The 26,546-nt window shown below is 37.1% G+C and overlaps 1 pseudogene; it reads right to left on the bottom strand.

Annotated features, from left to right (window-relative positions):
* Positions 1-22,881: 22,881 nt before the first annotated feature.
* On the bottom strand, positions 22,882-23,006 carry LOC116871518 (annotated as a pseudogene).
* Between the last annotated feature and the right edge of the window lie 3,540 nt (positions 23,007-26,546).

The raw sequence follows: 26,546 nt of genomic DNA, 5'->3' as shown, positions 1-26,546 counted from the left end.
ATTGGCTTATTTTTAACTTACAGTCACTGTGATGTAACTTTCCATTGTTCTGTTCTTAACTTGGCCACTAGGAAGGTCTGATACATATTTACAAGCCATCTCAGCTGGAGCAGAGCTTCAAGCTTAGTATAGTCATTATGTGTCAAGCTTTAAGTGAGTTAATACATATTAAGTTCTTAGAAGTTGCTTGACAAAGAGTAAATGCAGTAGACATTTGCCATTTTGATCATTGTTATTTACTTATTTATTTATTTAGAATATAGTTGACACACAATGTTACATTAGTTCAGGTGTACAGCTTAGTGATTTGACAAGTTTATACATTATGCTACGTTCACCACAGCTATAGCTACCATGTGTCCCATTACATCACTATAACAATATCGTTGACCGAATTCCTTATGGTGTGACTTTTATTCCTATGACTTCTTCATTCCATAACTGGAATTCTGTATCTTCCAATCTTCTTGACCCATTTTGTCTATTCCCTCATTCCCTCCCCTCTGGCAACCATCAGTTTGTTCTCTGTACTTATAGTTCTGATTTAGATTTTTGTCTGTTTATTCACTTTTTTTTAGATTCCACATGTGGGTGAAATCATATGGTACCTTTCTTTTTCAGTCTGACTTATTTAACTTAGCATAATACCCTCTAGCTCCATCTGTTGTCTCAGATGGCACCATCTCATCCTTTGTTATTACTCTGTGTGTGTGTGTATGTGTGTGTGTGTGTGTGTGTGTGTGTATCATATCTTCCTTATCCATTTGTCTGTTGATGGACACTTACATTGTTTCAATGTCTTTGCTGTTATAAATAATGCTGTTATAATACATGGGGGTACATAGATCTTTTCAAGTCAGTGTTTTCATTTTCCTTGGGTAAATACCCAATGATGGAGTTACTGAGTCATACATTTCTATTTTTATTTTTGGGGGGATCTCCATACTGTTTTCCACAGTGGCTGTACCAATTTACATTCCCACCAGTAGTGCACAGGGTTCTTTTTTCTCCACATCCTTGCTAACATTTGTTGTTTCTTGTCTTCTTGATTTTAACAGGTATGAGGTGATAGTTCATTGTGGTTTTGATTTGTATTTCCCTGATAACTAATGATGTTGAGCATCTTTTCATGTGTCTATTGGGCATCTGTATGTCTTCTGTAGAGAAATATCTGTTCATGTTTCCCATATTTTAGTTGGATTATTTGGTCTTTTGATGTTCAGTTGTATAATTTCTTTATATATTTTGCATACTAGCCCTTTATCCCATATTTCATTTGCAAATAACTTCTTGCACTTAGTAGGTTGTCTTTAAGTTTTTGGGTTGTTTGTTTGTTGTTTGTTTTGATGGATTCATTTACAGTGTAAAAGCTTTATGTTTTGATGTAGTCCCAATAGTTAATTTTTGCTTTTGTTTCTTTTGCCTTGGGAAACATACCTAGAAAAATATTGCTATGGCAGATATCAGAGATATTACTGCCTGTATTTTTTCTAGGATATTTATGTTTTTAGGTCTCATATTTAGTTCTTCAATCCATTTTGAGTTTATTTTTGTATATGGTGTTAGAAAGTAGTCCAGTTTCATTCTTTTGTATGTAACTGTCCACTTTTCCCAACACCATTTATTTAAAAGACTCTTTTCCCCTTTGTATATTCTTGCCTCCTTTGTCATAGATTAGTTGGCCATATAAACCTGAGTTTATTTCTGGGGTCTTTATTTGGTTCCATTGATCTACATATCTATTTTTTTGCCAATACTATACTGTTTTAATTACAACAAATTTGTAGAACATCTTGAAATCTGGAATGGTAATACCCCCAGCTTTGTTCTTTCTCTTGATTTGGCTATTTGGGGTCTTTTGTGGTTCTATACAAATTTTAGTATTATTTGTTTTAGTTTTGTGAAAAATGCTGTTGGTATTTTCATAGAGATTGCTTTGAATCTATGGATTGCTTTGGGTAATATAGACATTTTCACAATATTAATTCTTACACTCCATGAGCATGGTCTTTCTATTTGTTTGTGTAATCTTCATTTTTTCTCAACAGTGTTTTGTAGTTTTCAAACTACAAGTCTTTCACTTCTTTGGTTAAGTTTATTCTGGGTATTTCATTATTTTTGGTGCAATTGTAAATGACATGTATATATGTATACATATATACATATTTTTTTAAAATTTCTCTTTCCATGACCTCATTATTAGTATATAAAAATGCTAGTGATTTCTGGGTATTAATTTTTTATCCTTCCACTTCCTGAAGACATTTATTACTTCTAGTAGTTTTTTGGTGAGGTTTTTTGGATTCTCTAAGTACATATCATGTCATCTGCAAATAGTGACAATTTAACTTCTTTACCAATATGGATGTCTCTTATTTCCTTTGTCTTGTCTGACTGCTGTGGCTAGGATTTCCAGTTCTACATTGAATAAAAGTGACAAAAGTGGACATCTTTGTCTTATTCCTGACCTTAGAAGGAAAGCTCTCTGTTTTTCACCATTGAGAATGATATTAACTGTGGGTTTTTCATATCTGACCTTTACTATGTTGAGGTATGTTTTCTCTAACTCCATTTGAGGGTTTTTTTCTCATGAATGGATGTTGAATCATGTCAAGTGCTTTTTTTGCATCTATTGAAATGACCATATGATTTTTATTCTCTGTTTTGTTGGTGTGGCATATGATATTGATTCATTTGTGAATATTGACCCATCCTTGCATCTTGGGAATAAATCACACCTAATTGTGGTGAATGATCTTTTTAATATATTGTTGTATGCAGTTTGCTAATATTTTGTTGAGGATTTTTGCATTTATATTCATCACGGATATTGACCTATAGTTTTCCTTTTTTTGTGGTATCTTTGTCTTGTTTTGGTATCAGGGTAATCTTGGCCTTGTAGAATATGTGTGGATGCTTTCCTTCCTCTTCTACTTTTTAGAATAGTTTAATGAGAATAGGGTATTAACTCTTCTTTAAATGTCTGGTAGAATTTACATGTGAATCCATTTGGTCCTGGACTTTTATTTTTTGTTAGTTTCTTGATTACCAATTCACTTTCACTATTTGTAATTGAACTGTTCAGATTTTCTATTTCTGCCTGGTTCACTTTTGGAAGATTGTATGTTTCTAGGAATTTATCTGTTTCTTCTAGGTTGTGCTGTTTGTTGCATATATAATTTTTCATAGTGTTCTTTTATAATCCTTTGTATTTATGTGATGTCAGTTGTTAATTCTCTCTTATTTCTGATTTTATTTATTTGGTTCCTTTCTTTTTTTTTTCCTTGGTGAATCTGGCCAAAGGTTTGTTGATTTTTTTTATCTTCAAAAAACCAGCTCTTGGTTTCAATGAAATTTTCTACTGATTTTTTAGTGTCTACACCATTTATTTCTGCTCTTACGGTTGCTATTTCCTTTTTCTATTCACATTGGGCTTTGCTTTTTCTTCTTTTTCTAGGTTCTAGTAGGCATAATATTAGATTATTTATTTGAGTTTTTTCTTGTTTTTTGTTTTTGTTTTTGTTTTCGTTTTGTTTTGTTTTGTTTTTTTGAGATAAGCCTGTATTGCTCTATACTTCCTTCTTAGAACTGCTTTTACTGTGTCCTAGAGATTTTGGACCATTGTATTTTCATTTTCATTTGTTTCCATGTATTTTTTAATTTCTTCTATGACTGCTTCATTGACCCATTTGTTGTTTCACATCATGTTATTTAGTCTCCATGTGTTTGTGTTTTTCTAGTTTTTTCTTGTGATTTATTTCAGTTTCATATCACTGTGGTCAGAAAATATGCAGGGTCTGATTTCAATCTTAAATTTATTAAGGCTTGTTTTGTGGCCCACTATGTGATCTGTTCTGGAGAACGATCCATTTGCATTTGAAAAGAATGTATGGTTGTTGTTTTTGGATGGAATGTTCTGTATATATCTGTTATATCCATCTGGTCCAATGTGTCATTCAAAGACATTGTTTCTTTTTTGATTTTCTGTCTGGATGCTCTCTCCATTGATGTAAATGAAATGTTAAAGTTCCCTACTATTATTATATTACCATCAATTTCTCTCTATATGGTCATTAGTATTTTCTTTATGTATTTAGATGTTCCAGTGTTGGGTGTGTAGAGATTTAAAATTGATATATCTTTTTATTGGATTGATCCCTCTATCATCTGTAATGCCCTTCTTAGACTTCTGTTACAATCTTTTTTTGAAGCCTATTTTGTCTGATATTGCTACCCCAGGTTCTTCCCTTTTCTTCTTTCTCTTTTTTCTTTTTCCCTTTTCTTTCCTTTCTTTTCTTTCTTTCTTTCTTTCTTTCTTTCTTTCTTTCTTTCTTTCTTTCTTTCTTCCCTTTGCATAGTGAATGTTTTCCATCCCTTCACTTTCAGTCTGTAAGCATCTTTAGGTCTGAGGTGAGTCTCTTGTATGCAATATACAGATTAGTCTTGTTTTTTTAATCCATTCTCCCACTGTTTGTCTTTTGATTGGAGCATTTAGGCCATTTACATTAAAGTAATTATTAATAGATATATACTTATTGCCACTTTAAAACTTCATTTTCTAGTTGTTTTTATAGTTCATTGTTTTCTTCTTCTCTTACTCTCTTTCTTTGTGTGATGAGTATCTATAGTGTTTTGTTTGGCTTTCTTTCCCTTTATTTTTTGTATATCTATCATAGACTTGGGGTTTGTGGTTGCCAAGAGGTTCATATATAAATAAATAGCAGTAAGTAGCAGTCCCTATTAATTTGATGGTCATTTAAGTTCAGACACATTCTTAAAAAACAAAACAAAACAAAAACAAAAAAAGAAAAAATCTTCCTTTTTCTTTTTCTTCTTATTTCCCTTCTTACTCCTTTCACATTTTATGTATATGTTGTCGTATTTCACGTCTTTCTATTAGTATTTTTCTTATGTCTAATTATGGCCATTTCTTTTCCATAATAGAAGTCCCTTTATAAGGCTAGTTTAGTGGTGATAAACTCCTTTATCTTTTGTTTGTCTGGGGAACTCTTTATCTCTCCTTCAAATCTGGATGATAACCTTGCCAGGTAAAATAAGTTGCAGGTTTTTCCTCTTTAGCACTTTGAATATATCATGCCACTCCTCTCTGGCTTGTGAAGTTTCTGCTGAAAAATTGGCTGATAGCCCTATAGGTTTTTCCTTGTAAGTAACTTTTTGTTACCAACTTTGTTGTTACCAAGAAGCACAGAGAGTTTCAAAGAAGATACCCAAAGAGGTCCATCCCATGGTATATAATAATTAAAATGTCAAAGGTTAAAGATAAAGACAGAATCTTAAAGCAGCAAGAGAGAAACCAAAAGTTACCTATAAGAAAAACCATTTTTATTATTTTATTATTTTATTATTTTTATTGGTAATAATGGGGATAGTTGGCTATAAATAAAATTCAACAAAATAAGAGAATGTGATCCTATTTTCTGACCTCTATTTCATTTTGGAATAAAAAGAGTTGAATTCATCTGTTGCTTTTCAAGACTTTTGTAATCAGATTATCTAATAAATAAACAGGCCAAGTACTGGATGGGAAAATTTTATTCTCCTTCCACTTAACTAATGTTTTACTGATTAAGTTTAAGTTTGTATCATTAGGGCCAAAAAAGATTTCCTCTTCTTGCCAAGACACTTAGAATGAAATAAGTGAAAGCTTTAGTAAAGACTGGAGTAAATATTATTAAAGGATAGACAAAAGATTGAAACTCTCTCTAATTGTTTGGTGGGATGGGGGCTTGGGGAGGGTAAGAGGTCCAATAGGGAACTCTCTTCTTGAGAATAGCTAGGTTTGGGCCCCTACTGGGCCAGTAAAATACCACTTTCTTCCCTTGTACTGTGGCTCAGAGAAATAAAGGATAGAGTGGAAAAGAGGATATTTGGAACTGAATCCAAAATCAGTTAAGATTGATAATCTCACTAATAAAAACACTACTCACTACTCTCACAAGGGTGCTGCAGGGGCAACAAACCAAAGCTCCAGTGTTGTTCCTATCAAGTTTTATGCACCCTTGCCTTGGTTTAGTATCCACAGTCTAACAACACAGAGAAAGAAAACAGCTGTTTTGCCCACAGCCAATGGGCAAAACAAAGAACACAAACTTTCAACCCCCATCCTTCAAACTCTTGACCAGAAGGAAAAGCTCAGACAATTTCCTGGAATCAAGGAAAAATTTCCCAACCAATTTGAGGTTAACTCTGTTATTCCAAAGAACAGACTTTGATTAAAGAACAGGAGCTGAATTAAATATTTTTTAAAAGAAAAGAATAGAACATAACATGTAAAAGACATATGAAAAATCCAAACTAGAAGAAGACAATCCAGGATATAATTTCAGGTAATAAATTAGGAAGACTTTATACTTTAAAGTAAATTAAAGAGTTTATTTATAGTGAGGAGTCTATAAATACTTTATATCTCTATGAAAAGAGTGTAGGGAAAAAGTTAAATTAAAGTAAATAACTAAAATTAGATATTAAAATGTAGACTACTTAATATCTACATTAAATTAAATTATAGTTAAATTAAATACAGATAGTTGGTTTTTTAATTAATATTAGGCAGCTTTTATGAGAAGTAATGTCTATAAAGTATCTATAAAGGACAAATGCCAATAGGACTTTATCCTGTGTCATATGTGTGTAATGTATGTAAAATCAAATGTGTTAAAGTGATATATACATGAGGTTATTTACTGCAACATTGTTTGTGAGAGTAAGATATTGGAAATGAGATAAATGCCCATTAATTGGAGACCAGCTAAATAAATTATGACAATTCATACATTGGAATATGCAGTCAGTAAAAAGAATGAGGCAGATCTTTATGAAATAATAATGCAAACTCTCCAAGATGTGTTGTAAGGAAGATTTGGGAGAGAGGCTAGTTAATATTCTATAGAACACTAACATTCATGTAAAAATATTTATTTGCATTTATTTGTTGACATATACATACCCTCTGGAAGGATCCACAAGAAAATGGCAAAAGAGCAAGCTTCTAGGCAGGACCTGGGCATCAGGTGGACAGGGATGGAGGGAGTTTTTCAATCTATACCTTTGAGCTCCTTTTAAAGTTGATGTCATATGCATTCAAATTCATTAAAAATAGTATCATTAAGGAAATAATTTATCTGAAACAGCAAGTAGCAAAATTGACAAGGTGCAATCTATGATGTGAAGGACAAGCTTGAGAAAAATCATGCAGAATGCAGAGAAAAAAGTCAGGGGAATTGTCCAAAGAGATATGGAGGCCTTATCACAAAGTTTCAACCTACGATCAGTATCACTTAAGTTTATATACTATGATTCTAATATTATAAAGATGGAGCTATAAATATGGATTACCTTGTATTTTTATGTGTAAATATCTACTTATATGTAATTGTATAATCATCATCATCAACAAAAACCACACTTGCTATGTACCAGGCACCATTCTAAGTGCTCTGTGTATGCTGTTGTTAATCCTCACAACTCTATGAGGGATGGAATCCCATCCCTGTACAGATGGGACTCCAAGATACTGAGAGGTCCTTGCCTCACAGTCACACAGCCAGTGAGTGACACAGCTAAAATTTGCACCCAAGTAGTTTGGCTCCCCGATCTGCAATCTCATGGGAAGATAAGCAGCAGTCGGTTAATATCTGGAGAAAGAGACTATTGGAAATTTTTATTTTTATTTTCTATATTAACATGTCTGAATCATTTGGATTTTTATAATAAAGTAGTGCTTTTGTAATTTACAAAAAGGTAGCTATAAATTAAAGAAGGGGTATAAAACACTAAGCAAATGTCTGAAACCATTCACCCTAACTCACTCTTATTAACAAGTTTTGTAAGAAAACTTGTTTTTGTAAGAAATCTATAGGGCCTATAATATCATTCCCTCCAAGTGCAGTGTTTGGGCTTCACTGTGGTCAGGATTCCTTGTCTCTCCAACCTGCTGTCAGACACCTAAACCACTGGGTTCTGGCTCCTACATTTTTGTGTATAGTTGAACCTTGTTGCTGCTCTTCTAATTGTCATGTCAGCATGAAAACTCTTGCCTGGACATCCCGGTCCTCTCGGCGAGGATTATTGTTCTTATCTTCATCTTTCAGTTAAACAATACCAGCATGTCTTAGTTCAGGCTACTATAATGGAATACTATAAATACTATAGGTGGCATATAAATGACAGAAATATATTTCTCACCATTCTGGAGGCTGGGAAGGCCAAGATCAAGGAGCCAGCAGATTCAGTGTCTGGTGAGAGCTTGCTTCCTGGTTCTTTTAGAGTGCCGTCTTCTCCCTGTGTCCTCACCCAGCAAAAGTGGCAAGGTATGTCTCTGGGGTTTTTCTTCAAAGGTCATTAATGCCATTCATTCTTGGGGACTTCATCCTCATAGACCTTACCACATCCTAAAAGCCTCAACTCCTATTACCATCACACTGGGGATTAGGGTTTCTCATATGAATTGTGGGGAGACACAAACATTTAGTCTATAGCAAGCAATATAGCAAATTTATGAAGGTGGGCCTTATGATAGCAATTGCAGCATTTCCAAACCCCCAAATTTCAGAGATATTTCAGACCCAAAGCAATTCAATAAATAACCTTTCCCTGCTTGCAATTCCTATACTGTAATGCAATTTTTATAATAATTTAATATAATTTATATAGTGGTATAGTTACTATTTATCAATACATTTATAATATTTATACTATTATACACACACACACACTAGATATTTACCATGTTAATGATGAGGGACAAAGATAATTGAGGTCTGTTTGAAACTTAAGCTTTTCACCAGAGCATGGTTTGAATAGCTATATTCCTCATATCTTAAGTCTTCTAGTGACATTTACTCTTTTCATGACAATGGGTTACCACCTAGTAAGACATTAAGGCTTATATACAACATTTAAAATTATTAAGAATAAGCAGTTATACTCTCTCTCTCTCTCTCTCAAAGAAATAAAATCTTAAAAATAAAGAATAAGCAGTTATAAAAATCTTAAGAGCATCATTCCCTCTCAAGAGTCTAGATCTCGATCAAGAGCTTAGATCACCTTAAGAGTTAAGATGGTAGGGGTGCCTGAGTGGCTCAATGGTTAAAGCCTCTGCCTTTGGCTCAGGTCATGATCTCAGGGTCTGGGGATCAAGCCCCACGTGGGGATCTCTGGTTGCCAGGGAGCCTGCCTTCCCCCCTCTCTGCCTGCCTCTCTGCCTACTTGTGATCTCTCTCTCTCTCTCTCTGTTAAATAAAAAAATAAAATCTTAAAAAAAAAAAAGAGAGTTAAGATGGTAGGAGAGGGCGCCTTGGTGGCTCAGTTGGTTGAGTGACTGCCTTTGGCTCAGGTCATGATCCCAGACTTCCAGGATCGAGTCCCACATCGGGCTCCCAGCATCTTGGGGAGTCTGCTTCTCCCTCTGACCTTCTCCTCTCTCATGCTCTCTCTCACTCATTCTCTCTCAAATAAATAAATAAAATCTTAAAAAAAAAAAGATGGTAGGAGAATTAACAAATTCAGCTTGTTCAGTTAGATACAATAACTCCTATATGTGGGCATACACTAAGAATACAGATATGACAAGATGTAGTTGTAATAAATGTAGGTATAATAAGAGCTTGTACGTATCTGTGTGGAATGGGGATCCTAGCTATAACTTAAAAGTGTGCCTACAGTTTTATCGACAATCTCCACCCACCTTCTCCCACCATTAGATTATCAGGAGCCCACAGGGAGCTTGGTTTGAAATAAATCCAATCACCAAACATGGCCAGACATGTTGAAAAAATGGAAGATTCCACTGCTTATAATTTAGTGCAAGTAATGTTATGGGTCTTCTATATAATGTAGGTATAAAAGAGAAAGGTTTTTCTTTTTAACTTTTTCCAGTAGATTCTTTACATGCATGTTTGCCTCTGTGTATTGCCTAAAGATCAGAAATTTACAAAAGGCCATGGACAGGAAATTAGCCTCTACTTGGCCTAGTTTCCTTAGTATTTCAACCTAATGAGTTAATCTTGTGTTTCATTTTTTCAATTCTGGAATCTGGTTCTTATTTAGCCATCCGATTAACAGGAATTACTTTTGAAGTATACTATTACAAGAAGACACAGGCTAGAAGAAGGCATTACACATAGGATTTCCTGTTTATAGATTTGCAAAATACTTTAAGACTTTAATTAAGTAAATAATGGAGGAAAATAGAATATATCGAAACAATGTACCCACCACATATTTCTATACAAATGTGCTGGATGGCTTGCTCTAGTGTCTGACTCAGAGTAAAACATTCTGGTGCATTCATGTACACAAGAGAAGAAATCCGACCTGATGACAGACAGATCCAAATGTGGTGTCTACTGGGAAACAAGTGGCAGTGTTTAGCACTTCATTAAAAAGATTTCACCCAAAATATAATGCTGGCATGCTGAATTTCTTCTTTTTTTATTTTTTATTTAAATTCAGTTTAGTTAACATATAGTCTATTGCTAGCTTTAGAGATAGAATTTAGAGATTCATCAGTTGCATAGAACACCCAGTGCTCATTCCATCAAGTGCCCTCCTTAATGCCCATCACCAGTTACCTTTCCCACCACCACCTCCTCTCCAGCAACCCTCAGTTTCCTATAGTTGAGTCTCTTATGGTTTGCCTCCTTCCCTGTTTCCATCTTATTTTATTTTTCCTTCCCTTCCCCTATGTTCATCAATTTTGTTTCTTGAATTCCACATATGAGTGAAATCATATGGTGTTTTTCTTTCTCTGACTTATTTCACTTAGCATACTACCCCCTAGTTCCATCCATATTATTGCAAATGACAAGATTTTGTTCTTTTTGAAGTTATAGTAGTCTATTGTAGTGAGTAGTATTCTGTTATATATATATCTCTCATCTTCTTTATCCATTCATCTGTTGATACACACCTGGGCTCTTTCCATAGTTTGGCTTTTGTGGACATTGCTGCTTAAACATTGGGGTGCAGGGGCCCCTTTGAATCGCTATGTTTGTATCCTTTGGATAAATACCTAGTAGCACTTGCTGGGTCATAGGGTAGCTCTATTTTTAATTTTTTGAGGGACCTCCAAACTGTTTTCCAGAGTGGCTGTACCAGTTTGCATTCCCACTAGCAGTGTAAGAGGGTTCCCCTTTCTCTGCATCCTCACCAGCATCTGTTGTTTTCTGAGTTGTTAATCTTAGCCGTTCTGACTGGAGGGATTCTGAATTTCTTAATTGACAAGATATTATGCTGTCAAATTGTCCATCAAGACTATTCAGTATCTCTTCAACTTCAACTTTGACTTCAATTCTCTGTTCTTTTTTCCTACCATTTTTTGAAAATAAATATGCAAGAAAGTCACCAACAACAATCTGTCATCAATTTTTCTTGCTAACCTCAAGGTGTTGAATGCTCCTTCTTTCTATGGTATTTCTGATTGTGCCGCAGAGACATCTGATTTCTTAATAGCAGTAACAATACTTGGAATTTCAGTGTTTGGGTTTGTTTTTTTTTTTTCCTCTAAGGGGCACATTAATCTTATATACTCTCTCCAAAAATTACCATATGATAATTTCCAACTTCATTAAGACTTTCATGTATGCACAGGGAATTCAAAGAAAATTAATATTCAGTACTCATTATCAATTTTTTAAAAAGGAGAAGCCTGGGGTGCCTGGGTGGCTCAGTTCGTGAAGCGACTGCCTTTAGCTCGGGTCATGATCCCAGAGTCCCAGGATTGAGTCCCACATTGGGCTCCCAGCTCCATGGGGAGCCTGCTTCTCCCTCTGACCTTCTCTCCTCTCATGCTATCTCTCATTCTCTCTCTCAAATAAATAAATTCTTGAAAAGAAAAAAAAAGGAGAAACCTGCATTTTTCTTTTCTCCTCATCTATAGCAAATATTGTGAGAAGTTTCTCAAAGTGTTTAGAGAAGAAAAAAGGAAGTAAATTTTTAAAAAAAGAAATAGTGGGGCGCCTGGGTGGCTCAGTGGGTTAAAGCCTCTGCCTTCGGCTCAGGTCATGATCCCAGGGTCCTGGGATCAAGCCCCGCATCGGGCTCTCTGCTCAGCAGGAGGAGCCTGCTTCCTCCTCTCTCTCTGTCTGCCTCTCTGCCTGCTTGTGATCTCTCTCTGTCAAAGAAATAAATAAAATCTTTAAAAAAATAAAAATAAAAAAATAAAAAATAAATAAAAAATAAAAAAAGAAATAGATTCTTTTCAAGCTCAGAAGTTTCTTGACTTTGATGAAGTTATAATATAAACAGCTTAAGGGAACATGGGATTTAAAAGCAGTTTTATATGTTGGAAAACAAGCAGCATTTTTATGAGGCTACTATTGGAACATACACCAATGCCAGCTCCTGCTTTTAGAGCAAACGAAGTCTTCCATTACCAGTCCCTTAGCCAACCTGTTCTGTTCCAGCTTAAGTTTTGTAGTGTACATTTTCCCAAGTAAAAGACAAAACAAAATACAACAAATCCCTGTCACTAAATGAGCATCTTATTAAATATATTGTTTTCCAGCTAATTTTGTTTCCTGTTGCTCAAGTACAAGGATAAACAGGTTATTCTTCTGGGCTCCGGGTCTGAAACTCTTTCTAGTGATAGGATTGTGGTAAAGATCAGAAAGACACTATATATGAAAGTGCTTTAAAATATAAAAGGAATCCTACAAACATAAACATCGTACCAAATCACTTTGTGATATGTACATTTTCTCCTTTTGTTTTTATTTTTCTCTTATATCCCATTATTACTTTCTGAATAATCAAAAATCAAAACTATTATATTGGAATTATAATGTTATTCAGTTAGGTTGAAAATGTTTAAACCTTTGGTTTTGCCTTTCTGGGAAATTAACAAAAGTACTCCACTGCAAATTTTTACTTCCAGTCAAGGCTGGTATATTTAAAAAGATCAGAAAACATGATCTAAAGATCTCATTTTCTTTTTTTTAATTTTAGTTTTTAAATTTATTTCAATTCTAGTGAGGTTTAGATTCAATGTTATATTAGTTTCAGGTTTACAATATAGCAATTCAACAATTCCATAGATTACTCAGTGATCCTAAATGTACTCTTGATCCCCTTCACCTATTTCACTCATCCTCTCACCCACCTCCCCTCTGGTAACCATCAGTTTGTTTTCTATAGCTAAGAACCTCAAAAAAAAGTCTCTTTTTTTCTTTGTTCATTTGCTTTGTTTCTTAAAGTCCCACATATAAGTGAATATAAGTGAAATCACACGCACACACACACACACACACACTACATCTTCTTTATCCATTCATTATCGGGGAACACTTGGGCTGCTTCCATCATTTGGCTATTGTAAATAATGCTGCACTAAACATACTGCATATATCCCTTCAAATTAGTGTTTGTGTATTCTTTGGGTAAATACCCAGAAATGCAATTACTAGATCATAGATCAGTTCCATTTTTAATTTTTTCCCACCAACAGTGCAAGAAGCTTCCTTTTTCTCCACATCCTTGCCAACAACTTTTTGTTTCTTGTCTTCTTGATTTTAGCCATTTTGACAGGTGTAAGGTGATATCTCATTGTAGTTTTCATTTGCATTTCCCTGATGATGAGTGATGTTGATTGAGCATCTTTTCATGTGTCTGTTTGCCATCTGTCTGTCTCCTTTGGAGAAATGTCTCTTCATGTCTTCTGCCCATTTTTAATTGGGTTAATTGTGGATTTTTTGGTGTTGATTTGTATACGTTCTTTATATATTTTGGATACTAACCCTTTATCAGATATGTCATTTGCAAATATCTTCTATTAAGTAGGTTGTCTTTTAGTTCTGTTGATGAATCACTTGCTATATAGAAGATATTTTGATATGGTTCCAATAGTTTATTTTTATGTTTGTGTCCCTTGCCTCAGGAGACATATCAAGAAAGAAGTTGCAGGGTAGCTGAGCAGCTCACTTGGTTAAATGTCTGCCTTGGGTTCAGGTTGTGATCACAAGGTCCTGGGATTGAGCCCCACATCAGGCTCCTGCTCAGCTGGGAGCCTATTCCTTTTCCCTCTCCCCCTGCTTGTGCTTGCTTGTTTGCTTGCTTGCTTGCTTTCTCTGTCAAATAAATAAACAAAATCTTGAAAGAAAGAAAGAAAGAAAGAAAGAGAGAGAAAATGAAAGAAAAAGAAAGACAGAAGGAAAGAAAGAAAGAAAGACAGAGAAAGAAAGTTAGTTAGTTAGTTAGTTGCTATGGTTGATGTCAGAGAAATTACTGCCTGTGCTCTCTTCCAGGATCTTTAGGGTTTCAGGTCTCACACTGAGGTCCTTAATCCCTTTTGAGATTATTTTTGTGCATGGTTTAAGAAAATGGTCCAGTTTCATTCCTTTGCACATAGCTCTCCAGTTTCCCAACATCATTTATTGAAGAGACTGTCTTTTTCCCATTGGATATTCTTTTCTGCTTTGTTGAAGATTAATTGACCACATAACTGTGGGTTCATTTCTGGGTTTCTATTCTGTTCCATTGATCTATTCATCTATTTTTGTGCCAGTACCATACTGTTTTGAATACTATAGTTTTGTGTTTTGGGGGGTTTTGTTTTTTAAAGATTTTTATTTACTTATTTGACAGAAAGAGAGAGAGAACACAAGCAGGAGGAGTGGCAGGCAGAGGGAGAAAGAGAAGCAGGCTCCCCGCTGATCAGGGAGCCCAATGTGGGGATCTATCCCAGGACCCTGAGATCATGAACTGAGCCAAAGGTAGACGCTTGACAAACTGAGCACCCAGACACCCAAATACTATAGCTTTGTAATACAACTTAAAGTCTGGAATTCTGATATTTCCAGTTTTTTTGTTTTTTGTTTTTTTCTTTTTCAAAACTGCTTTGGCTATTTAGGGTCTTTTGTGGCTCTATACAAATTTTAGGATTATTTTAGCTCTGTGAAAAATGCTATTGTTATTTTGATAGGGATTGCATTGAATCTGTAGATTGCTTTGGGTAGTATATTTCAATAATATTTGTTAACATTTTAACAATATTTTTTCTTCCAATCCATGAACATGGAATGTCTTTCCATTTGTTTGGGTCAGTAAAGAACTCATTTTCTAAATATTAGTTTTTCTCCTCAGTTTTCAGTGATTAACCAGCTGCTTTTGTTCTGATTAAAATTTTCATGGAAGTAAAATTTCACATCATGGTATGCATCCCTCAGAAATCTCATCTTATACTTTAGGGTAATTCAAATTGTTCCAAAGGTATTTAGGGTAAAGAAATCAATGGTTATAATAAGTTATTTCTTTTCCTGGTCTTTATAAACAATGATCTCCTTTGGGAAGCCAAATGTGTACAAAAGAAGACAGAGGAAACAAGAAAAAATTGTCAGGTGCCTACAGACACAGGGAGTACGGTCTGTGTTTGGCCTGTATCCCCTTCCTAGGGAGTTCTGCTCAGACCAGTACTATAATGAGCATATATTTTGTATATTAAACAAGCAAAAAGGAACAACTAAAACCTAAAATGTAGCCCACTTCCAGTTATCTACATACTTATTATTTTTTTTAAGATTTTATTTATTTATTTTTTGACAGAAGAGACAGAGAGAACAAGCAGCAGGAGAGAAAGAAGAAGGGAGCCTGACACAGGACTCGATCCCAGGACCTTGGAATCATGACCTGAGCTGAAGGCAAACATTTAACCAACTGAGCCATTCAGGAGGCCCTGCTTATTAATTTTTTTTCTAGCTTACCAAAAAAAAAAAGGAATTTCATAAGAGATGGGGGCTCTAGCTTGCTCCCATGCTGCTTCCCCTAATGATTAGTGTTTATTATTATGTCATAATCTAATTTTTTATAATTAGCCTAAGTAAAAATAAGAGCAAGAGAGAAGTAAACCCATTCTTTAAAAAATCAATGCATTACAAAGAAAAAATAGAATTTGGGAGTTAGTACGGTTCATGTCTCTAGGATGGATAATTATGAGGAGCTCTCAGGTCAGAGTATACTAACCAGAACAGAGACATGTGCAGAAAACAGACCTGCTTCACTGTTAGTTACTAGCCCTTAGTTTGTCTTCATTCAGTTTTTGCTCATCTGGATGACATAAGCATGGAAGAACCAATGCCAATAAAAGAATGTTCTACAGAGGCCCTGGGTGTCTCAGTCAGTTAAGTGTCTGGCTTCAGCTCAGGTCATGATCCCAGGGTCCTGGGATTGAGCCCAGTATTGGGCTCTGCTCAGTGGGGAGTCTGCTTTTCCCTTTCCCTCTGCCCTGCTTGTGTTCTCTCTCTCTCTCTCAGTCTCTCTGTCTTACAAATAAATAAATAAATAAATAAATAAATAAAATCTTTTTAAAAATGTTCTATGTTCTTTACCATATCCCTTCTTCTGAAGGTCCTTTTTTCCTACAGCTTGGTCATCTTGCTCTCTTCATCTTTAAAAATCCATCAGAATGAACTTACCTTAGAATCCACGTTGAGTTGAAGAATGGTAGAATATGCCTTGCCAAAATATGCTACTTGGGCATAGGATTATTTCTAGCTAAAAGCACTTGAAATGCAGCACATGCAAGAAGGGCACTCTGATTCCCCCCATTCTTTCCTGAGAGCAGGAGATAATACTCCCCCATGAAAGGTGCCCTCCCAGGACCAGGAGGAAAGGAACATTTTATCATCAGAGATGGGGAGTGGAGGCTAAGAGAAAACTGTACAAATGAACCTTATTTTAAAAAAGCTCTAATCTTCCTTTAGTCTCTCCATAGGTTTTAGTTACTTTCCCACAATTGTCTCTTTTTGTTCAACCTAATATATAACAGTTAGGTCCAGCCACCTCCTTGGGTCGCCATTTTCTTGTGAAGTCTCCTATGTACATGAAAAATAAAATTTGTATGCTTTTCTCCTCTTAATCTGTTTTATTTCAACTTACTTCTCAGGCCCAGCTGGAGACCCTAAGAGAGCAGGAGAAAAGTTTTGTTCCCTCAAGTATAGACATTATTTAATGGCTCAGATTCTTTTTAACTACTTTTTCTTTATTGCTTGCTGGTTCTCTAATCCATCTGGAATGAGTATACCTAAAATTGAAATTGTGGTAATCATAGAGCCCATCTCCCAAATGATTCTACTTACTTTCCAGTTTCTTGCTTTTTACTCTACCCCCTGCCTTGGGTGGGCATTAAAGAGGGAGGTACTTGGGCGCCTGGGTGGCTCAGTGGGTTAAGCCTCTGCCTTCGGCTCAGGTCATGATCCCAAGGTCCTGGGATCGAGTCCCGCATCGGGCTCTCTGCTCAGCAGGAAGCCTGCTTCCCTTCCTCTCTCTCTACCTGCCTCTCGGCCTACTTGTGATCTCTCTCTGTCCAATAAATAAATAAAATTAAAAAAAAAAAAGAGGGAGGTACTTAAGGAGAAATGTGGTAAAAACTTTCAAATGACAAACTTCAATAAAATAAAATATGCACACATTTTCACAGATAAATGTTGTGTATTTTGATAGTCAAAATTTCTGATAGTAACTCATGCCGATCTCCTTAATACTTCTGTTAGGCAAAAGTTTTTCCTCTTGAAAATCACCATTAATGTTTGAATAAAGATGAAAAGTTCATATTACCTATATATTTTAAGCAAAATATTTTATTTTTGTGGGCAATTTTTTTTTTTTCTTGAGAGAGTACATGCACAGGAGGGGAGGGACAGAGGAGAGGGAGAAAGAGAGAGAGACTCAAGCTGGCTTCACCTCAGTGTGGAGCCTGATGCGGGGCTCTATCTCACGACTCAGATCATGACCTGAGCCAAACCAAGAGTAGGACATTTAACCGCCTGAGCCACCAAGGCAAAATGTGGGTAATTAATTTTTAATAATATTATAGATTTCTCCAGAATAAAGAATGCTTTCTTACATTTTTAAGTTCTCATTTAAGAGATCAGTTTATTCTGAAATATGTTACAGAGGAGAAATGGAAGGATTTTTTAAAAAAATAAAATATTGAAAAAAAAAAGTATTGCATATATTACATTAAATCCCCTGCATTTCTAGTTATTACTTGCTGCATTAAATTAATTATGCTATTATTTAAGCTAATAGGAAACATTTGGTTTGAAGCTTTTTATTGATTTTGACTAAAACACAATTTGCCTTTCTTTACTTACATTGTTAAGAACTATATGTAATAAGATAAAAAGTATGTTTTGGATTATTTTTTTAAATAATTGAAATTATAATATTTGAATTGAATTATAATATAACACTTCATAAAAATAAAACATATAGAAACTTGGAGGAAAATTAAATAGAATATGAACAAAAATAAAAATGTACTAAATCAGTTCGTCATAGTGACAAACAAAAATAGCAATACAAGGCAAAATTGGCATCACTGGCTAAATGAAATGCATCTTGAATTCATTTGTGGTGTGGAAATTAATTCAGTTCTTTAAATATGTCTCTCCTCCTCTCTCTCTTTCCTTCTTTACACACACACACACGCTCACACACACATATTCAGTGCTGAGCTCACCACAAGTGTAGCTACAATTTAATGTTCCAGTTTTAGTGTATGTGCTGGGGAAGCAGCATGAGAATGTTTTTTCTCTCAATTCAGTTATCTCCAACAAATGTATTTTGAAAGCCCTCTGTGTAGTAGTAGTCACTTGGGGGCTATCAAGTTAAGTAAGACACTGGTCCTTTGAGAACTTACTGTCCAGTGGAAGAAATGAATTAAGCACACATACACTTATAATAGAAAATGGAGTCAAATAAGCACCATTCATGAGAACTCGATGGTATAGGAAATCAAGGAGTTCATTTTGCTTGGGGAAACCAGAAGTCTTACTTGAAGTAAAAGTATGGGCTTTGCAGGATGGTGAGATTTTTACAGAAATGATGGCAGAAAAGCTGAGAGGACTGATGTAAAACCAGCAGCCTGAGTAAGGGCACAGAGACAGCCCCATGTAGAGGAATTAGGAACCAGTCATTCTGTCTCACTGCAGTGTGTAAAGTGGGGAGTAGCTGGCGTGGCAGGCGGGTGGGGAGAAGTCTGAGAACGGAAGTGAAACCACCGGTAGAAAATGGTCCTTTATTTAAAACACAGTGCGGATTCCGTGGAGGTTCTGGAGGAAGAACATGACATGCTCAAGTAGCAGTTCAAAAAAATTATTTTTAAACGAGACTCTAGGTTAGACTGTAGCTACAGAGATTGACGAGCAGGTACTTGCATTGCCCAGAAAAACAAAGGAGGCAGTGGAAGTGAACGAGAAAACACAAAGCCAGAGATACTTCAGAAGCAAAATCTTTAGGACATGGTAATCAGAACAACTTGGGAGCTAAAGGTGTTAGTTACTCTTGTGACAGGTAACAGAAGGTTAAATTGAACTAGCTTAGGCAGAGTTCACAAAACCTAGCCCTGGGAGCAATGAGAGCCAAGTAGAGGCAAGGGGCCAAATGCCATCATGTCTCTCATTTCCTGTCTACCCTGCAGGCTAACACCAATCTTTCCTATTTCAGAAGAGCTTTTTCCACATGGCAAATGTGGCACTAATATCCCCGGAGGTTTATGTCTGGGACGACACTGAGAGGAACTCACAGACATTGCTGTCTTATCGAATCCAAACGTTCCAGGATATAACTGTAACATTTTGATGCTTCCTGTATACCAGGCAATTGCTAAGCAATTTGCATGTATTATCTCATTTAATATTCATAAAAGTTCAATGAAGTAGGTACTCTTACCGTACTGACTTTATAATTAGAAAAACCCATGCAACCTAGCTAGAGTACAGTATCCCCGTGATGGAGACTCTGACATTTGACACCAGAGTTGAGCATTTACCATTGTGTGCTATTGCTCATTGGAAGCACACTGTGGATCTACCCTGCAACCAATCCACTGAGACCAGAGAAAGTAGAATCCTAGAAGACCATGGCTGTGAAGCTAGGATGGGACAGTACTTGAAGAAGCAGGGGTGGCAGACAAACAAGCTTCTAGAGAGCCATTAAACAAAGAAAAATCTGATGTGTTGGGCCAGGGTGCCAAAGAGTAAATCGTCAAGAAGTAATCATCTGCAAGGAGGCATAATGAGTGTGCCTTGGACTAGTTTAGTTTGTGCTGGACGCTTATGGAGGTGGATATATCTAGCAGGTTAGTGGGGATGGGAGGGCTTGCATCCAGAGATAGGCTAAGTTTAGAAAGCCAGGACTCACACTCAGAGCAGTGGTAACTGAAGCAAAGGGAGTGGATGTTATTTGAGGATAAAGTACGGAAAGGGAATTAAAATGCAAGAAAGAGTGTGAATGCTTGATGGAGGAGCTGGGGAAAGGAACCTGAGAAATACTACTGTATTTGGAGAACAGGAAAAGGAACAGGCAGTAATAAGGGAAGCAGAGAAGTAGTGGCCGGGAGAAGAGGAAAAGGATGAGAGAGGAAATCCAAAGACAAGAACACTACAAGATGGTGTATATTACCCTATACCCAAGGAGGGCCAAAAAAATCTAGTCACTGATATCTATTTGTCAGCCAAGTGTGAGAAGGAATAGTCCAATTAATAGTGGTATAGGGAAGAGGGTCAGGAAGTGGCTTTCAGGTGTAGATGAGTCTTTGAAAAGGTCAGGGGTGAAGGAAAGGAAAGAAATGGGATGGGGAAAAACATTTTATAATAGTGGAGCCTAAAGTCTGCTGTAAGACCAGGGGAGAGAGCCAATAGAAAAGGGGGAAACACACGTAGAGAGCACTGAGAAGGAGGGCTTATCTGGAACCTGGCTCTCCAGCAACGTGTTCTATCTGGAATATGATGAAGAGCTAAGAACAAAAATAGTCTGAACAGCGAAGGTCAATGTCATTATACCTACTCAATTAATTTCTTGGATTTTACATAAAAGAAAATGGATTCTTTTACAAAATAGAATTAAACTTACTCTAGTCTAGATCAGAGAGGTGAAGAAATGTTTCTCCTGAGCTCTAGCCTGGCAACAGGAAACTACACCCACATATACACTTAATAAAAGGTCAAATAAATTAAATTCCCATTTAATGAGCTAAACATTGCCAGAGAGCAGAAACAGATGTAGTATATTTCGACATAGCTTTCTTTGAGGCCAGAATCTCTAGTATAAGAGAGGTGGGATAAGAGCAAGGGGATGAAGCTGACACTGTCCCTGCAAGGTAGGGTTTTTCCACCTAGAAGCATCATTCTGGCTATAATTCTTTTTTTTTTTTTTTCTTAAGATTTTATTTATTTGGGAGGGGTAGAGCACAAGTTGGGGGAAGGGGCAGAGGGAGAGGGAGAGTCAGACTCCCCTCTGAGCAGGGAGCCCAATGCAGGGCTGGATCCCAGGACCCCAGGGTCATGACCAGAGCTGAAGGCAGAGGCTTAAAACCAAGCCACCCAGGAACCCCTACAATCCTGTCCTTTCATACCTGGTGCTCAATTACCATGCTAGAACTTGCGCTGACACCGTATGTCATTACATTCAATGAAAGACTCATAAATACCAGGTTTTCCTGGTTCCTTCATCAAACTTAGCATCAACAGGACACATCAGTGTACAATCAGTGCCCAGGAGCCCCAGATAACAGCTCTGCTTCTGGTTCTCAGTATCCTAGAAAGTACATTTCCTCTCTATGCCAGAAGTTATCTGGTGCCCATGCATACCTTCTCCCTCCTGCTGTGTGCCCTGGGAGGCAGATTGGTATGGACTGCATCAAAGGAATTTATCTTGCCTCCTACTTGGGTTTAGCCACTGGGAAGAACTGAAAGGACACTGGAGTATATGAGGAGAATGAGGGAGGTCAAGGACTTATTCTCATATCTCTCTCCCAGAAGGGTCTTTGTAAGTTAGCGGCAGCCTTCCACCCAGACCATAACTCCTGCCAGCACTTAGATCTAGGTTCTAGAAACTAACTGCCCCCTCTCCTTCAGACCTCGAATTTGTATTCATTCCTACTGTTAGTAACTCTGGGATATGGCGGTTGCTGCTTCCTTAAACCCTACTCTGACTTCTGTAAATAGAATATTATACTCTCATCAAATCACCCAAGTTTGAGGTGCTGTTTATTTCTTGCAGGACTGGACTTCTACCACCATCCCATGGAAGGTAGGTTTCCGCTCCACTGCCAATTCTAATCAATTAGTTGGAGCTACTTAGCGCATCTTTGGTGAATAATTCTGAAGACCACATCCAAGATTTTAGTGCTTGATGGGTAGTAATAATGACAAGTAGCTCTTGTTGTAATGGCAATCCTTGTTCTACATTTTCACAGTTATGATCACCTCCTGTCCAAATTCTTAGAAGATTTAAAACCAAACAGAGAGAGATTTGTTTCAAGTGGGGATACTGAGAACAGTTATAAAGGGTTGGTTGACAGACTAGTAGAAGAAGAGTGAAAGGAAAGCTCAAAAGCAGATGAACAAACATACAAGCAAACAGAACCAAATGTGCGGACAACGTGCAGATTGTAGGTCAATCTAGAGTTCACTCTGCCCCGTTAACGGCGGTCTTGAGCAACTATATAAAAAGCTAAATATGTTTGGCATACTTTCTTTGAAAAAGACAAAGACATATCACACATTTGATAAAGATTTCTATCCCAAAGGGCTAAAATCTTTCTCAGTGATCTGAAAAGCTGTCTTATACCTCAATGGCTGGTTTGTACTTCATGTCAGTTCATCAGTATCCAAAGAGATTTCATGAAGAGATTTCAATTACCCTTTTATTCCTCACTATTGCTGTTGCCAAAGTTCCTAAAATTCTGGTTCATCACAATAGACACTGCGAGCTGATGATTCCAGCCCTACTGTGAATCAAGAGCCAATGATGCCAAACTAGTGACCGGGAGACAGTGAGCTGTCTGTTCTTTCCCTGCGGTACTTGGGACCCTAGCTTACTCTGCACCCCCTAGATCTTGTTGTTACCATTCCCCTTTTCACCCCATTGAAATGTATTGCTCAGGGCACACTCTGTGTTTTAGGCAGTGTAATGCCAATAGTTTCAATTAGAAATAATTGTGCTTCGGATAAACCTCAATGGCTACGATACTGCCACTGCACAAAGCTTAATGCCCATAGTTTCTTCAGGGTTAATAAACCATTGAGAAAAGATATGTGAGCCTTCCTCTGATCTGAGAGAACAGGGATCCCACTTCACATCAACCTTCTGGGACTATACAGCAGCCACTGTTGAGGCTGTGTCATGCAAGAAACAGCTAAACAGTTGTTATGCTGCTTGCTTAAACCCTACTCGGACTCTGTAATATCTTTGTAGGGGGAGCAAAATTGTGTGAGAACTTGGGGCTCATTTGATAAGCTTCCAGTCTGGTGAAGAAGGTAAGCATAGGCACTGCTAACTACAATTAAAGAAAGACCTTGGCCAAAGCAGTCTGGTCACCACACAACCCTGAACATGCTAGAAAGCCAGATGTACTCAGCCCTGGACCTCTCTGGGAACTACAGGAGCTGTGGGAGCTCTGATAACTGGACCTCCCTTCCATAATGGGGCCAAGGTGATGTCTGGCTGGAAAGAAGTGTCTATAATCTGGCGTCAGAGCCAACCAGAGATGTGAACTCAGGCTTCATTGATGACTTTTCCTCCTTTGTGCTTTATCCTACCCCTAATCCTAAATTCCTGTTCAAGTCATTTCTTGAGTGACATGGATCTTTCTCCCCAGGCAAAGGAATACATTCAGTTCTGTTTGAATGAATGAATACTGAATGAATACATTCAGTATTGTTTTTTGGCCAACTCTCCTGGTCTTTGTATTTTGATTGGACACTGGAAACATGCCAATGAAATGGATGCTGTAAAGAAGTGCCAGCTGATCTGGACTGTGAAGGACAAGAAGAGCTCTGATGGGTGAAGAAGAAAAGTTAGCGTCTTCTAGGTATAAGAGAGTCAATACTTCATAGCATGACCTCTAGTGTGAAGGAATGTAACATTTTAAATGTTTTTATAACTAAACTTAGTCTTTACCTTTTGACATAAGAATTACTTTGAGCTAGGGTGCCTGGGTGGCTCAGTCAGTTAAGCGTCTGAATCTTGATTTTGGCTTAGGTCATGACCTGAAGGTTATGGAATCGAGCCCTGCATCAGGCTCCTCACTAAGGGTAGAGCCTGCTTAAGAGTCTCTCTCTCCCTCTCCCTCTACCCCACACATGGTTGCTCACCACCCCCCCACCCCAAATAGAATTTCTTTGAGCTAGAGGCATTAGAGTTCCTCAACCCCATTATCTACCTAAAAGCAGAACATCTCAAAAGAATTCAATTTTCATAAATTTCCCCAGGAGCAAATACATCTAATCTCTTCCCAGAAAGAAGCTGAAAATTTGATAACATATCCAAACATTGTCACAAACTGTCACATCTCCCATCTGTTCTCCTAAGTGTCCTTTCATCTTGTAAAAAAAAAAAAAAAAAAAAGTCATCTGTGTTTCCATAAGTTCCTTCTGCCTTCCCTTCTAAGAAGTCATTTATTCTCCCAGAAATGCCCGTCTGCCCCACTTCATCCCTTAGTAACATGGTATATATGCTCAAATCTTACCACTTCTTTGGATATTCATTTCTTTCTGTGATGTTCCCACGCATGTAAAATTAAAAATTAATAAATTTGTATGTTTTATCTTTTGTTAATCTATTTGTTGTAAATTTAATTCATAGGCCCCCCCAGCTATGAAACCTAAGAGGGTAGAATAAAAGTTTTTCCTCCCCTACATGTGTCACCTGATATCTCAAAACATAATCAGGTTGGCTCCAGTAAATTCAATCATTTCAGTTAGTTTCTTTCTTATTTCAAATTTAAACTTGGTCATTCATTCAAGAATCCACCCCCACCCAATTCTCCCAAAGTGACAACTTTTTGAGGGAGTGTCTTAGATTTTCTTGAAGCAGAACCTAAAGCAGGGATTCTTCTGTAAGTGACTGATTGGGGGAATGCTCTCAGAAGAAAGTTTTAAGTAAGTGAGGTTAAGCAGGATTCCTCAGGAAGAAGCTAAGAACAATGAGATTTCTGTTGAAATCTAACCTCAACTTGCCATCGAGCCCTGGAGTGTGAATGACACCACAAAGTTGACACCTCTGAGGCAAGGGAGACAGGTTTTTGTACCTATGTCAGTCAGTCATTGGCTCCCTGGCTGGGATGGGGTAGAGATAACCTCCCAGATAGTTTTGGGCAGTTCCCTGATGAGGACACTTCTCTGGAGAAGGGTGCCTCCAAAAAGTGAGTAATTATCAGCCAGCACTCACAACAGCTAAGGGTGGTATACTGGTCAAATAAAGGGGATTGGTTAAGGCCAACAGTGTCTACTAGAAGGGACTTCTGAGGTGTCCAGGCATGAGGCCAATGTTCTACAAACTTGTTTTACCGCTCTATCATGTAGTAGTCTCCGCTTATCAGCAGTTACTGACACCTCTGTACCACACAGATGTGCTATTACGTTTAGTTTTCAAGTGGCCATCGACTGAGATATAACTGAGAATTCAACTGATTCCTAGATGTAGCCAGTGTAGAACATCTACATCCTAGTCCTAAGAGCCCTACAGCATAGGCCTACAGCCCTGAGAGCCCTCCCTCCCATAATCCTTTCGTTCCTCCCAGAGCTTGGAGAGCACTAACTGTGCTCTGTACCTTGCTGGATGAACAAGGTGTATGAGGCTGCACCAAGCTTATTGCCATCAGAGAACTACATCTTAGGACATGAGGCTCCCCAATCTTGCTATTCTGAAAAGTTTTTGGTAGATTCTTTTCAGTTACTCTCCAGGGGTTCAACCCCATCAGGAAGTAGGACATGCCCCTTTTCTGATCCATATGAAAGCCATTTCCTCTTCTCTGCTGGGGCAATGCTTTTCTAGGTTGTGGCCTGGGTGATTCTTTATCTACTCTTTTTATAAGATATTGTCTCTGTTAAACTTCATTTGGGAGATTCTTTTTATTAATACTCAAAGTCAGCGTTTTGGAACTAAAACAAAAAAAAAATCTTTTCTCTCTTAAAAAGCCCTGATTGTTTTTCCTTTCTTAACTATAGTCCCAGCTACGGGTTTCACAATCTATTCTTGAAACACAAAAGCTGAATGGTAATTGCTTCTTTGTTTTTGCATTCCTGCTTTAAGAATTCTAATCCTCCTCCAGGCACTGGATGCCTCCAACCAAATTAATAGACCCTCTGGAAACAACAAGGTTTTCAGAAGAGAGGGCACAACCCTCCCACAGCCATAAGAGGCACAGAAAAATGCATGTCTCATCTTGGAGACACTTGAAGGATGGGAAGTTTGTTAAAGATGAGGAAGTGTGTCAGAGAAACAAATGGAAAATGAATGTGGAAAGAAGTCAAGATGAGAGTTTTTAGAAGTTTTAGTTTCATGCTCAGTAGGGGAAATCCCTAGATCACTTCACCTCCCCTCGGGCTGTCCTCAGGAAGGCATGTCCAGACTTGCAGAATCTGGACCCTGATGAAGAGAACAAGATGGAAAAGAATAGGAAGAGAAACCATTAAAGTTGTTCAAGATATTTAAAATAGGCAGCAATAAATATTTGGCCTACTAATGCCTACTACTAGAGAAGAATTTAAAAGACCTGAGAGTTTAGTTCAAAATATATGTGACCG

Source organism: Lontra canadensis, unplaced genomic scaffold (genome assembly GCF_010015895.1).
Source record: "Lontra canadensis isolate GAN:19392208 unplaced genomic scaffold, GSC_riverotter_1.0 scaffold1, whole genome shotgun sequence".
NCBI lineage: Eukaryota > Metazoa > Chordata > Mammalia > Carnivora > Mustelidae > Lontra > Lontra canadensis.
This window is presented reverse-complemented; position numbering and strand designations above follow the sequence as displayed.